The sequence below is a fragment of the Crocodylus siamensis genome, chromosome 2 (assembly GCF_052110815.1).
Source record: "Crocodylus siamensis isolate JL-2025a chromosome 2, ASM5211081v1, whole genome shotgun sequence".
Lineage (NCBI taxonomy): Eukaryota > Metazoa > Chordata > Crocodylia > Crocodylidae > Crocodylus > Crocodylus siamensis.
In genome coordinates, this window is record NC_143396.1 from 184,159,337 (window position 1) to 184,171,577 (window position 12,241).

The window sequence follows — 12,241 nt, forward strand, 5'->3', positions numbered from 1 at the left end:
TGTTTGGCTAGCAAGGTAAGAAGAGCTGGCTCTAGCATCAAAAGGGCTTACTGGTTAAGCAGTCAGCATATAGAGAATGACTAGGAGCTGGGATGCAACCAACTTGGTAAGAACAAACAGCATCACATTGATTTCAAGCTGCAGCTAGTCAACATTAGATCATCTCAGAAGCCTTTTGGAAGGTTATTTTCACCGGGACAAGAACAAAGGAGATGGTGGGAGTTTCCAGCATAACACAGGGGCTGCATGGAGGAAGGCACAGAACTGAGGGCAGAAGAAGGGCATGCAGGTATAAATATAGAATATCAGGGAACAGGTATGACTCATACGACTTTGGTAGTGTAGTGCTGAATTCATTTGCAGAAGTGCACAGACCAGTAAGCCCCTGGTATACTATTATGCATTTACAGATTGAATTTTCCATAGCTGCTTAATGTTTTATGCATCTTTGCTTATTCAGAGACATCACAAAATAACATTTTGATTTTTTTTCTTCTCTACTCTTTGGTTAGGGCACAGTTGTTTTTAGATGAAAAGTCAAGCCTTCTATTGAACCTTGAATACCGCAATTTTGTGTGCTGGGATACAGATGAGTTAGATTTGTTTTTAATTATGTAACTAAATTTAGACAGCAATCTGCATTTTAAGACATTGCTATTAAAAGTCTAAAAGTGCGATATGCATCATAGTTAGATTTTAAAATGAGCCGGAACACAGCTGCTGAGGCAGAGCCATGACTCCATAATCAGGAGTGGAGAGAAATGAAGAGGGAATTTTTGCAGTTTGCAGAATGAATGCAGAGTGTAAGAGGTGGCTTAAATGCAACCTCCAGGCTTTGCTTTCTGATGGTGTGGACTAGTATGAAGACATTGCAGAAACAGACCTGTTTACTTCAGACAAGCCCACCTGTCATTCTGATTTCAGTAGTAGTTCACTTTTAACTAGTTTTTACACAAAACCTTTATTTCCTCCCCCCCATTTCCTACAAACTTGGTTTTTCTTTCTGTGTCAGATGAGGCTATAGATAAAACAAGGTTTACAGGGTTTTTACATCTCACCTTTCTTCTCCCTCCCCCTTCCTCACCTCCCCCTGATCCTGATATTACTGGATCCTAGAGATGCTGGATAGACAAGGCATTTTACATTTTAAAGACAAAATCATGCAAGACAGTAATCACTCTCTGAGTAATCACTCTCTGATCCAACAAATCATTTAAACACATGTTTGACTTCAATAATATGAAGAGTCCCATAGACTGAATATTGCCCACTCTAAGTCATGAACCAGCATTAAGTACAGAGGCAAAGGAGGAAACTTTATTCTACTATTTAAAAATAAAGGCAAGATAATGGAGCCTGTCCATAGCTGTGAAAAGGTTTGGAATAGTTCAAAAACCTTGATAGAAAGAGATCAGTAGGAGAGTGCTGGTAAAACAGTTAGGGTTAGGCAATTATTTGCTTGGTAAATTGAATGTATTCAGTGACACTACACATTACCACCATCATGTTATTCAACAGGGTACTTTGTCTTCTTAGTTCTTGGCCCTCTTCAGCATTACTTTGCCATTGCAAAACTTCTGTTGAAGCACAATTGTTCAATAAAGTACAAAGGAATTTCACTAGCATTATGAAATTGGGTTTTGAAACTTCATCAAAATGTATGCTACAGATTGTAACTATCCATATACTTTTTTTCTTTTTCGGAAAAAGATACAGTTCTGGACCTTCACTAGGTCCGTGAAGTGGTAAAATATCTTGTGCTCCATATGCTGAATTTGATCGGATAACCTTAATTTCCTGTAAGCAAGATGCACACTTTCAGCAAGAAAAGGTGGAATTTCCAGGTTCTAAACTGTGAAGTGAAGGATAAAAAGATAGATGGTCAAGCATTTTGAATAAAAGCGAAGAGGAAGTAGAAGCCATCGGCTTCTAGGTTTGTTTTTGTGTGTACATTTTTAATGGATTAAATTAAGGTATTATAAATAAAACATCAAGAAAAGTACTGGAGACATACACAAGTGTATAGACTATATAACTGTAAATGTAGAACTGTACCACAAGTTTTATGAATTATAGAATGAATTAATATAAAGTGACTAAGGGTTTGACAGCAGATCTCAAGTGGAACACCTCAGCTTGTTTGTGGACACCTGTGCATTTTTATGAGAGAAATGGATAAATAGAGAAACCCCCCCCATTTCATCTTTGAAAAAGTTAAACTTTAGTGTGATTGAGACTTTCATTGCATCTATGAGTTATGATAAATATAGATTAAACTTTTTCATATATCATTTACAGGGTGGAATTTATTACAGTAGCTTAGAGACGGACTGGATGTTGCATCTTGGATATTTGAGAGAGAGATGTCAGGGAAAGGGGCTAATGTAATTATTGTGTCATCTTAAAATAATGAAATCCATAATTCAGACAAAAGTGAATGATGTGATGTGAAACAAATAAGCATATTTACTTTTCTCTTTTTCTCTCTTTTATAAAAATGGGTCAACTCAATGTACAATGTTAAATGTACAGAACCAAAATGAATACTCTATTTATAGTTGTACCTGAGTGCTGCACATGGCTGGATAGATTGATTGGGAAAGGACTAAAAGAGAAAAGTAATATCCTTTATAATCCGACAGTAGAGAATAGGGAAGAATGGTGAAGGGTACAGTGTTAGACAGAGAAACATGGAAGGGTTATAAGCAAAACTGCAGGCTTTGAGAGCTAGATTTCTGAGATCTTTCTCAACATTTTTTCTCTCTCGGTGACATTGTACTTGCCAGAGGACATAGAGTAAAACTAGAGGAACTTTCATGGGTTTCAGCTGCTGGTGAAAAAGAGGTCCCAATCTGGCAATCACGTTAACACTTGCTTCAATCAATCCGTATTTGGCAAAGCACTTGAATGCGTTTTTATGTGATTTGCCAAAGACAAACTAACTGCTGTATTTGAGGCTGTCAGCTTCAAAAATGAATTCAAATCACCAAAGTCTGTGTTACTGGTGTATTAATTCAAGTGATAGGTTAGACAGGGAAATACAATAGTAATTTTGAGGGGGACAAGATAAAAACGTGGATGAAGATGGAGAAACATAGTTAAATTATTGGGACTGAGGCAATTCTTAATGTACAATATTTGATGTGCTAGTGACATGTTAGAAACAATGGGCCTAATCCATGCCTTAAGAACATAAGAATTGTCATTTACTGGGTCAAGATGATAGGTCCATCTTGCCTAGTATCCTGTGTCACACAGGGGCAGAGAGGGGGTGCTGAAATGGAGAGTGAACTGCATAAGACAAGGGTTTTTTCTGCACTGTTCCTCTCTCACTTGCAGCCTCCAGCATTTAAGGTCTAGGAAGTTCTAATTCAGAGGCTGTATCCCTAACTCCCATGCTCAATAGCTACTGAGGAGTTTATCCAATCCCTTTTTAAATCTGGCTAAACAGTCCTCTTCCATAACATCTGGTGACAGTAAGTTCCACACTTGAAAAATAACTTCCTTTTGTTAGTTTTAAACATAGGATATATGTAGATAAAATGGGGACCCTAAGTTGAAGTGGTGGGGTTATAAAAATACTGCTTCAATTTAGGGCCCTTTAAACTCCTGTGTTGTATGTACAACCACATTTGCCTGCCTCTGGTGTCAGGGAGGGGAGGGTGAGCTGCCGGTGGGGGGAGTGGGCCCTAAGCTGTGGGGGGGCCTGGTGCTTCCCTCCGTGGCAGCGGTGGCCCCCCCAGGCGGGACTCACTCCCAGGTATCTGGCTTAGGCAGTCCTGGGGGGCACTGCAGCCATGGAGGGAAGCACCAGGCCCCCGCATAGCTCAGGCAGGCAGGTAGGCTCCGTGAGGGGGAAAAAAAAAGATTTTGGGTGGAGCCTGCCTTCCCAGGCTGCCTGCACGGGCTTCCTGCAGAGCCCCTGAGCTCTGCAGCTGTAGGGCAGCAGTTTGCTGTGCTCCAAGTCATTTAAGGTGACTTAAAAGAGGTGATCCTCCCCCTCTATGCAGCACTGGTCAGGCCGCAGCTGGAGCATTGCGTCCAGTTCTGAGTGCCGCACTTCAAGAGGGATGTGGACAGCATGGAGAGGGTCCAGAGGAGGGCCACTCGTATGATCAGGGGACAACAGGGCAGGCCCTACGAGGAGAGGCTACGGGACCTGAACCTGTTTAGCCTCCACAAGAGAAGGCTGAGGGGGGATCTTGTGGCCTGTTATAAACTAGTTAGGGGGGAGCAGCAGGCATTGGGGGAGTCACTGTTCCCCTGAGCACCGCCAGGGGAATAACGGTCACAAGCTGGCAGAGGGTAGGTTTAGGTTAGATATCAGGAGGCGCTACTTCACAGTCAGGACGGCTAGGGTCTGGAACCAGCTTCCAAGAGAAGTGGTGCAGGCTCCTACTCTGGGGGTGTTTAAGAGGAGGTTAGATGAACATCTTGCTGGGGTCATTTGACCCCCAGTACTCTTTCCTGCCATGGCAGGGGGTCGGACTAGATGATCTGCTCAGGTCCCTTCCGACCCTAGAAACTATGAAACTATAAGGTACATTACGCTTTTGAATTTGCTACAGCGGCTTGAATTACTGCACAGTATGCTGCCAATGTGTGCAAACGCCAACACCATTAAAGCAGTGCAAAAGCATTTAACCCACTTTAAAATATCATGCGCGCATGTCTTGGTTTCATCTGCACATGGCCCTAGTACCTACTAGTTTTATTTTATGACCCATCAGTTGGTATTTAGTCCTGCAAAGTGTGAAACACTCCAACTGTGATCTGACACAGCATTTGTTTAACTCTGAGTATGTGAATAGTTCCCAACAAAGTCAGTGGGACTATTCGTATGCGCACGGAAGTAGTTTAAGGGCTTTGCTGTATGGGGGCTTTTCTTGTGCAGCATCAAGATCTTACTAAGCGGTGTTAGTATTTTGATAGAACTGGAGTGGAGTTCTGGGGTTGTGTAGGTTTGTGCACTCTATACTATCATGTAAGTTGCAATGTTGCATCTCCTAAATCCTTTTATTTAGTTCACTGTTGGGCACCTCAAGTTTTAATCCAACTTTCTTTAGCCCTCATGCACTGTTGTCTAATTGTCTAACAGAAAGTTTTCCTGACTTTGAATGATAAATTCTTTTCTAATTTTAGACTAATGTTCTTTGTTATATCACCCTCAAACCTTAAATAATTCAGCCCCCTTTTTCTATGTGACTAATATTTTTCTCAAGTATTTTTAGACCATTTATAAATATCATCTATATTACAGGTAGCACAGTAAAAGCAGCGCTCGTAACACTTTCCATCACATTCCAGTGTTTCTAATTTTGACAAGACTAACTTCTTGTGCTGGAACTTTTCCCTGCTGTGGTGTCTGTCTCATACCAAACTCTGTTGTCACTGAAAGTTAGATCAGTGTTTTATGGAGCACATACTAGCTATAGTAACTTAATGCAGTTTTTGTTAGGATTTCATAGGGAAAAAGCAGATGGTTAAACTTCCCATGACAGGGGGCGTTCTGTTGAAACAGAAAAGCGGTCAATGAAGAAAAGGAGGGTTATGAGAGTGGGGGGTGGCGAGCGTTCATCGGAGTAGGAACTAGATTAGGGAGTTGTCTCCTACAGAAGATAAGAGCTAACCACCTTCCAAATTAAGACAGCCTAGCCAATCTTTTGTGCTAGTAACTCTGATTTACAGTTCACCTTGCCAGGGACAACTGATAGTTATGGCATATAACTGGTTTTGCAGGCATATTCTAAAATACTAGACAGCACAAGAGACAGATTTAAGCAAAACAACAAAACACACACCTGCATTTACCTCTTTTAGTTATGTGAAAGATTAAATGTTTAAAAAATAAGTATATTTACCTAATGTTTAGTGTGGGATGCAGTCTGGCAGGAAGGGAAGCGCTGCAGTGCCTCAGGAACAGGAAGGCGGCAGGGTAGGCAGGAGAGAGGGAGTGAGGCGTTGAGGGGGGAGAGGGACAAGTGGGGACTAGTGCCCATAGCTCAGGGGCCGGCAATTATTTTGGGTAGAGGGCCACTTACTGATTTTTGGCAAGTCATTGAGGGCTGAATGACAGGCAGCCCAGGGCAGATAAATATTAATTTTCTAAATTTTTAGGGGCCCCATGGGCTGGATAGAATGGCCTGGAGGGCTGCATCTGGCTCCTGGGCCACATGTTGCCCGCCCCTGCAATAGCCTATGAGGTTAAAGAGGAAAACAGCAGGCAGCCTAATGAATTATCAATTAAGCAATTAGCTGCTTGTTCACAGGTGCTGGTGGAGGGAGATAACAGGCAACTTGAAGTTTAAACCTGTCCCTGACCCTGTCGGCTACCCCTTCCTCCCAAAGCACCAGCAGCTGCAGTGGGCTGGGAAAGCCCCTTGCCTGCTGCTGTCACCCACAGCTTCACATGGGCTGTGTTGTCTGGCAGGGCTTGCCACTGCAGACTTCTAAAACTGCCTTTCTGTTTCTGCTGTCTTCTTCTTTCAGAAGAGGCTGGTGCAGGACCCTTTCTTTTATAACCACCAGTTTTGCTTTGTTTTTATAAGGTGACTTATGAACAGCTTTATCAATTGATTCTATTTCCCTACCTGGTCATTAAGCAGCAGACTAATTCTTCTGGGTGGTAGCTAAGTCTTTATCTAAGAGTGCTTCAGTGAATAGATGATAATTAAGCTGTGATGACCCTCATTGTTAGACCTGTGTTGCTACCCTTAACAATTTCAGTTCATGAGGGAGCTAAAAAGATAATTGAGACAGTAGACAAAGCCTGGGCTCAAAATGGAATTTGCACATACAGACATGCACACAGCATTTGACAAAGTATGGTGGGACCTGTGAAAGCTCCCTGCCTCTCTGGACCAGTTAGTGTCTAAGATGCTACCCTACCTTCTGTCTGACTTCAGTTTAACATGGATAACCACCTCTCTGCATACTGAGTTCCCATTATCAAATAGCATTCACAGGTTGTATGGCAGGGGATTTTATGTACAGTGTTGTCACAACCACTATAGCTTGTATTATTCTGACATCATTTTTATCAGTAAGAACTGTTATAATCTGTGTTTCTACTAGGAATATTTGCTGGGAAGCTCTATGATTATAGATTACCAACAAATGATATTGCATGTTGGGATATACTATATACCTGCTGGAACTTCCTCAAGTTGTACAGTCCTGACCAGCAACTCTTAATTGTTCATTTTCTAAAATGTTCCTTTATAAGCTGCAGAGCTGGCCTTAGGGGTAGATGGTGTGGCAACTGTTTAGGGTAAGGGGGGTGCTAGCGGTGTGGTGCAGCTCTGCAGGCACTTGGGGGGGCAGCATAATGCAGCTCTGGTACTTTTATTCAGGTAGCTAAGGGAGCTGAAGTAAAGAACAATGAGTCATTAATGGGCTGCCTAAATAGAAATATATACCAAAACTGCACCACCTGGGGGAGGGGAGTGGCTGCTTGGTAGTGGCGGTGGCAGCAGGATTGGGGCCAGAGCTGGAATGCTAATTTTAATTTTCACTGGCTGTCACCTTTTGCAAACAAATGCTAGGGTATTCTGGGATGCTCATTTTAATTTTCACCAGTCACGAAACTTGGAAGGAAACAAGTCACAGATACTTAACAAGAGGTTGTCAGGGTCCAGAAGAGGAAACAGCTCAGTTAATGGCTGCAATGATAAAGGATGCAGACGTGATGAAAAAATACTTGAAATCTGTTAATGGCAACAGATATAGCAGTAGCAAGAGGGTCACAGTGGGGTCATCAGATGAAAAATACATAGATAATCCACAATTCAACTTTCAGGAATCATCACAAGATAAAGAGAGACACCCAAACAAAATAGAAATTCTTCATTTGGACCAGAGTAGTGATGATTCCACTAGTGACAGAGAGTAAATGATTCCCATTATAGGCACTGGCAGTGCCATTTCTGGTCCTGTGTTATGGCCCTGTCTAACACCCAAAATTCAAGATCTGCTAGTGATCAATGGTCCACCAAAAGTAAAGGACATGGATATTCCTTTCGATGTGCAGAATCACCATTTTTCTGTGACATTTTTATACAGAAATCTTGAAAATGGTAAAGTTCTAAAGTGGCACTGGCTGCTTTACTTGGAGTCCACTGACAAGGTTTTCTGTTTCTGCTGCAAGCTCTTTGACTTAAATCCAAAGTCATCCCTAGCATTCGAGGGGTCAAATGATTGGAAGCACGTCTCAGATCCTTGTGCATCAGGAAAGGTCACCTAGTCATTTCAATTCCCACCGAACATGAGTCAAAGCAGAGCAAAGGATAAAACAGGATATGTTTTGTTCTCTGCCTCTGTTCATCGTTGGAAGATTTTCACAGAACATGTCAATGTCACTAATAATTCAGTATGTGAACATGCTCGGAGTGCAGAACTGAAAGTGTTAAAGCCGTTTGAAACCAAACAGTTGAAGTCCATGATGCCCACATTGCCTTGGCTGAGTTGGAGGAAGCAGATGCTGGTATCCATCATGAAGCGCTAACCCCAGCATGTCAGTTTGCTGAAGTCAAGGTTGTTGTCTCCACTGCAGTGGTACAATATTGTTTTTCAAGTCAATGTGGTGGGCAAAAGTATGAGAAGCAAGAAAAATGTCAACATTGTTGCACTCACAAACTTGATAAATGCCTGTCCTAACTACATTGTAAACTACAGAGAAGTTGGGTAGGAGGAGCTCTCACAACAGCTAAGGAAATACCTGAAAATCTTGGTTTTGATCTAATATTTAAAACCAGCCCCACACATTTGTCAGAAAAAGCATCAATTCAGCTATGAATATGAAGAACTGTGAAGAACTTTGCTATTTCCAAAGTCTACTTCCAATGGACTGTAGCACTCCTCAAGAAGTTCTGCAATTTATTTACAACAGTGAACTTCATGACAACATCCCAAACACATGGACAGCACTCAGTATCTTGTTAACCATGCCTGTGTTGGTGGCAAACAGACCTTCTTGGAGTTGAAGCTTATAGAAATGTATTTATGACCGACCAGGTGAGATAACTGGCTATCTTTGCTGGTCACCCTGTCTATTGAGAATGCTGTGACTCAAAATATAGACCTGTCACAAGCAATATCAGAGTTTGCAGCAGCAAAGGCCTGCAGACCTGTCTTCTGAGACTTGGAATCTTGGAAAACAAAAGTTGTTTTTGTTATTGTTATATATTAGTTTAGTGTTTAATTTAATGTTTTGTTTATTTGTCACTTAGCTATAATGCTATTTTTTATGACTTGTGTAATTTATTATTTGAATAAAATTGAATTAATTGAATGTTGTCATTTCTACTTTTGTTATCTTTTTTTAGTAAATTATAAAACACTTTTGAGATTAGAGCTTTATTTCTGAAATGAAGGGGTGAAGGGAGTGGGTACCAAAATACAAGGTCTCCCAGAGCACCTTTTTCCCTAAGGCTGGTTCTGATGAGCTGAACTTGTTCTTGTCAAGGTCTTTGGCATCTTTTTAGTTTAGTTAGGGAAATGTTTAGCAGGTTTGGCATATTGTGCCAAGCATATTAAAAAAATCCATCAAAACTTTGGAAGGGGTAAAGAAAAGCTGATGACCAATATACCTACTCTAGGCAAATCTGTTCTGTTTGAAAAGGCATTAGCTAGTATGTTTAGAGATCTGACCATGGGGGTACTGTAGACTGAGTTTAGCACTTTAAAATCTTGTGTTACTGATCATGGGTTACCCTAATTTGTACAAGGCTGCAGTGGCATGAGAAACCGGTAATTCTGTTAATAAAAGTTGTGACTTGCCTCTTTAATACAGGCAAACAAACCAAAAACTGTTTCAAAAGATTCTGGAGAAGTCTAAATACCTGTATGACAGGAAGTAAACTGGACTGGTTTATGGGATGTATTTTAGGTGATCTGAGAGGAGGAAATTGAAAAAAAAAAAATGAAACTAAGGAAAATAAACCCCCATTAGTAGATTTCCAAAAAGACAGTCTCTGGTCACAAATGTATGTAGAGTGAAACTTCCTGTTGTCACAGTCCACCAGACCGGCCTGCCTACTGGGTAGAGCTGGGCATGGCGTGGCAATTGCAGGGCTAAGAGTCAGAAGCCACAATCAGGAGCCAAAATGCTAAGCCAGGGTCAGGAGCCAGGAATCAGAAACATTTTTACCAAGTCTGAAGGATAATCTACAAGGTGAAGTCCAAGAGTAAGCCAGGCTGGGGTCAGGACTTAGGAGTCAGGTCTGAAATCCAGTCTGGCAATATCTCAGTCCCCATCTCTTTGGTACAGCCGCCAAATAAACTTCTTGTGCTGGTGATTTATCAGAAAAACCTCATCCAGGCACTCTACGCTGGAAACCTCCCCACCTCAAAAACCCAAACAAACATGTTCCTAACTGGGGCTTGTAAGCCTGAGTTTGCGAACTTGGGTTAAAATGGCTGTGAGAACAAAGTAACTTGAGGCATAAACAGAAGTGACAATTTTCGTCCAATCTGGCCCCTGAAAATGCTCTGCTGCCATGACCAAACACAAGTGCACAGCTGTAGACCACTTTAAAAGAGCCCAATCCTGTGACAATCTGAGCTCTTGCATGAGGGTTCAGATGAAGACACTCCAAAATGGAGAGTCTTTTGTAACTTGTGTCCGCATGTGCCAGGAGCAGGGCTGGGCTGACGCATTTCAGCCCTGGTTCTGGTGCTGTCTAGAATGGGAGGTGGGCAGGGAGTAGAGGGAGTTCAGTCTGGGTTTTTTTTAGCTGCCGCTGGATTGTGTTGGCTGGAATGAGCTCCCTCTGTTCTCCTCCTTTGGCTAAAAACAACCCTGGGGCTGGAAGTGGGCAGGGGCGTAGAGCAGCTGCAGGCTCGCAGCCACTCACAGCTGGATCCAAACCCCTGGGACCCAACAGAAGCACCATGAGTTACAACAGGGAGCTGCTCTTTTGTTTGCCCCTTTGGGTTTGAATGTAGGTTATTGTCTCGGGTTCAATCCCAGGCTCGGCATGTATGAATTCCTAACCCAAATTATAAGTCACCTGACTTCATGGGTATTCTAACCTGAATTAACCAACCCAAATGAATTTTTTCCCCAGTGTAGCTATACTGTAAATGGATATAACATTTCTCCCAGGAGAAAGCCTTTGGCCTGGAATCCTACAAACAGGGACAGGCTTGTACCTGTGAAGTATAAGAGACAGAACGTGCTAACAGTTTTTCCCATGGGACAATGGTGTGTATGGCTGTAACTTAATAGCACCTGGTTCTAGTTAATTGCCAGTCATTCCAGGGACAGGTTTGTCAAATTTCCTGCTCTCCTGGACTACCGTCTGTCAGAGGAGCTGCAGTACAGCTTGGGAGCTCTTTTGTCCTGGGCATTTACTCAAATCAATCAGAATCACCTCAAATGAGACATCTGTTTACAGCCTGAAGCAGTCTGGTCAGGTGAACCTGACTGCTTCCACCTATAGAGTTTTAATTCATCCCTGTAGAAATGAGGTTAACAATACGTAGCTTTGTTTAGAAAGCCCTTTGAGAATTCAAGGTGAAAAAGTGCTACATGTCTGCAAAGTATTATGCATCAAACAGCATCAGTATTCATTTGCTTTACAGTGCCACAGCTTCTGGTACCCAAGCTAGCTTAAATATCTCTGCATGGCACTGCTCTGTAGACCTATCCAATATATTATAGCATAGAAAGGATCTAAAATACTGCTGATCTTATTTAATTTAAACTTATTTTTTTGGGGTGGGGGAAAGTCAACAAAACCAATTGGTTTAAAATGGCTAATAATGCTTGTAGCACTAGTTTACCATGCAGAAGAAGCCCTTATTTTGCAGCTAACAGAAGTTTGACAGAAGGTGTCTTCTCTTTAGAAGACATGAACCTTATGTTAAATACAGGGACAGAGGATGTTTCACTGCCAAATACTAGGAAGGAAGGAAAATATCTTGGACTTTTATGTAAGCTATTTTGTGTGTGTGTCTCCAACCAAATGAAAAGGTTTCTCTTTTAAAACAAATATGTATGAATTCTGTACCACTTGTACTGGAGGCAGGTTTTCTGAGCCAATGCAAAGTACAATCTGGGCCTTGTGGGACACAGTTTTCCTGTTTGAAAGTAAATTGCCAAAGTTTCAATAATTGCAGCAAAGCCAACATTATTTAGCTACTGCTTAACATCCTCTGTCTTCCCAGATCTCACAAAGCAGATTACTCATTTTTTGCTATTGCTGCTTTCATGTATTAACTAGAGCAGTGGTTCTCAACT

The 12,241-nt window shown here is 41.8% G+C and overlaps 1 protein-coding gene across 2 annotated transcripts in view; it reads left to right on the plus strand.

The window, feature by feature from the left end:
* SERGEF (secretion regulating guanine nucleotide exchange factor) overlaps positions 1–12,241 on the plus strand; it is a 276,067-nt gene that overhangs the window by 54,884 nt on the left and 208,942 nt on the right. The window lies entirely within an intron of this gene.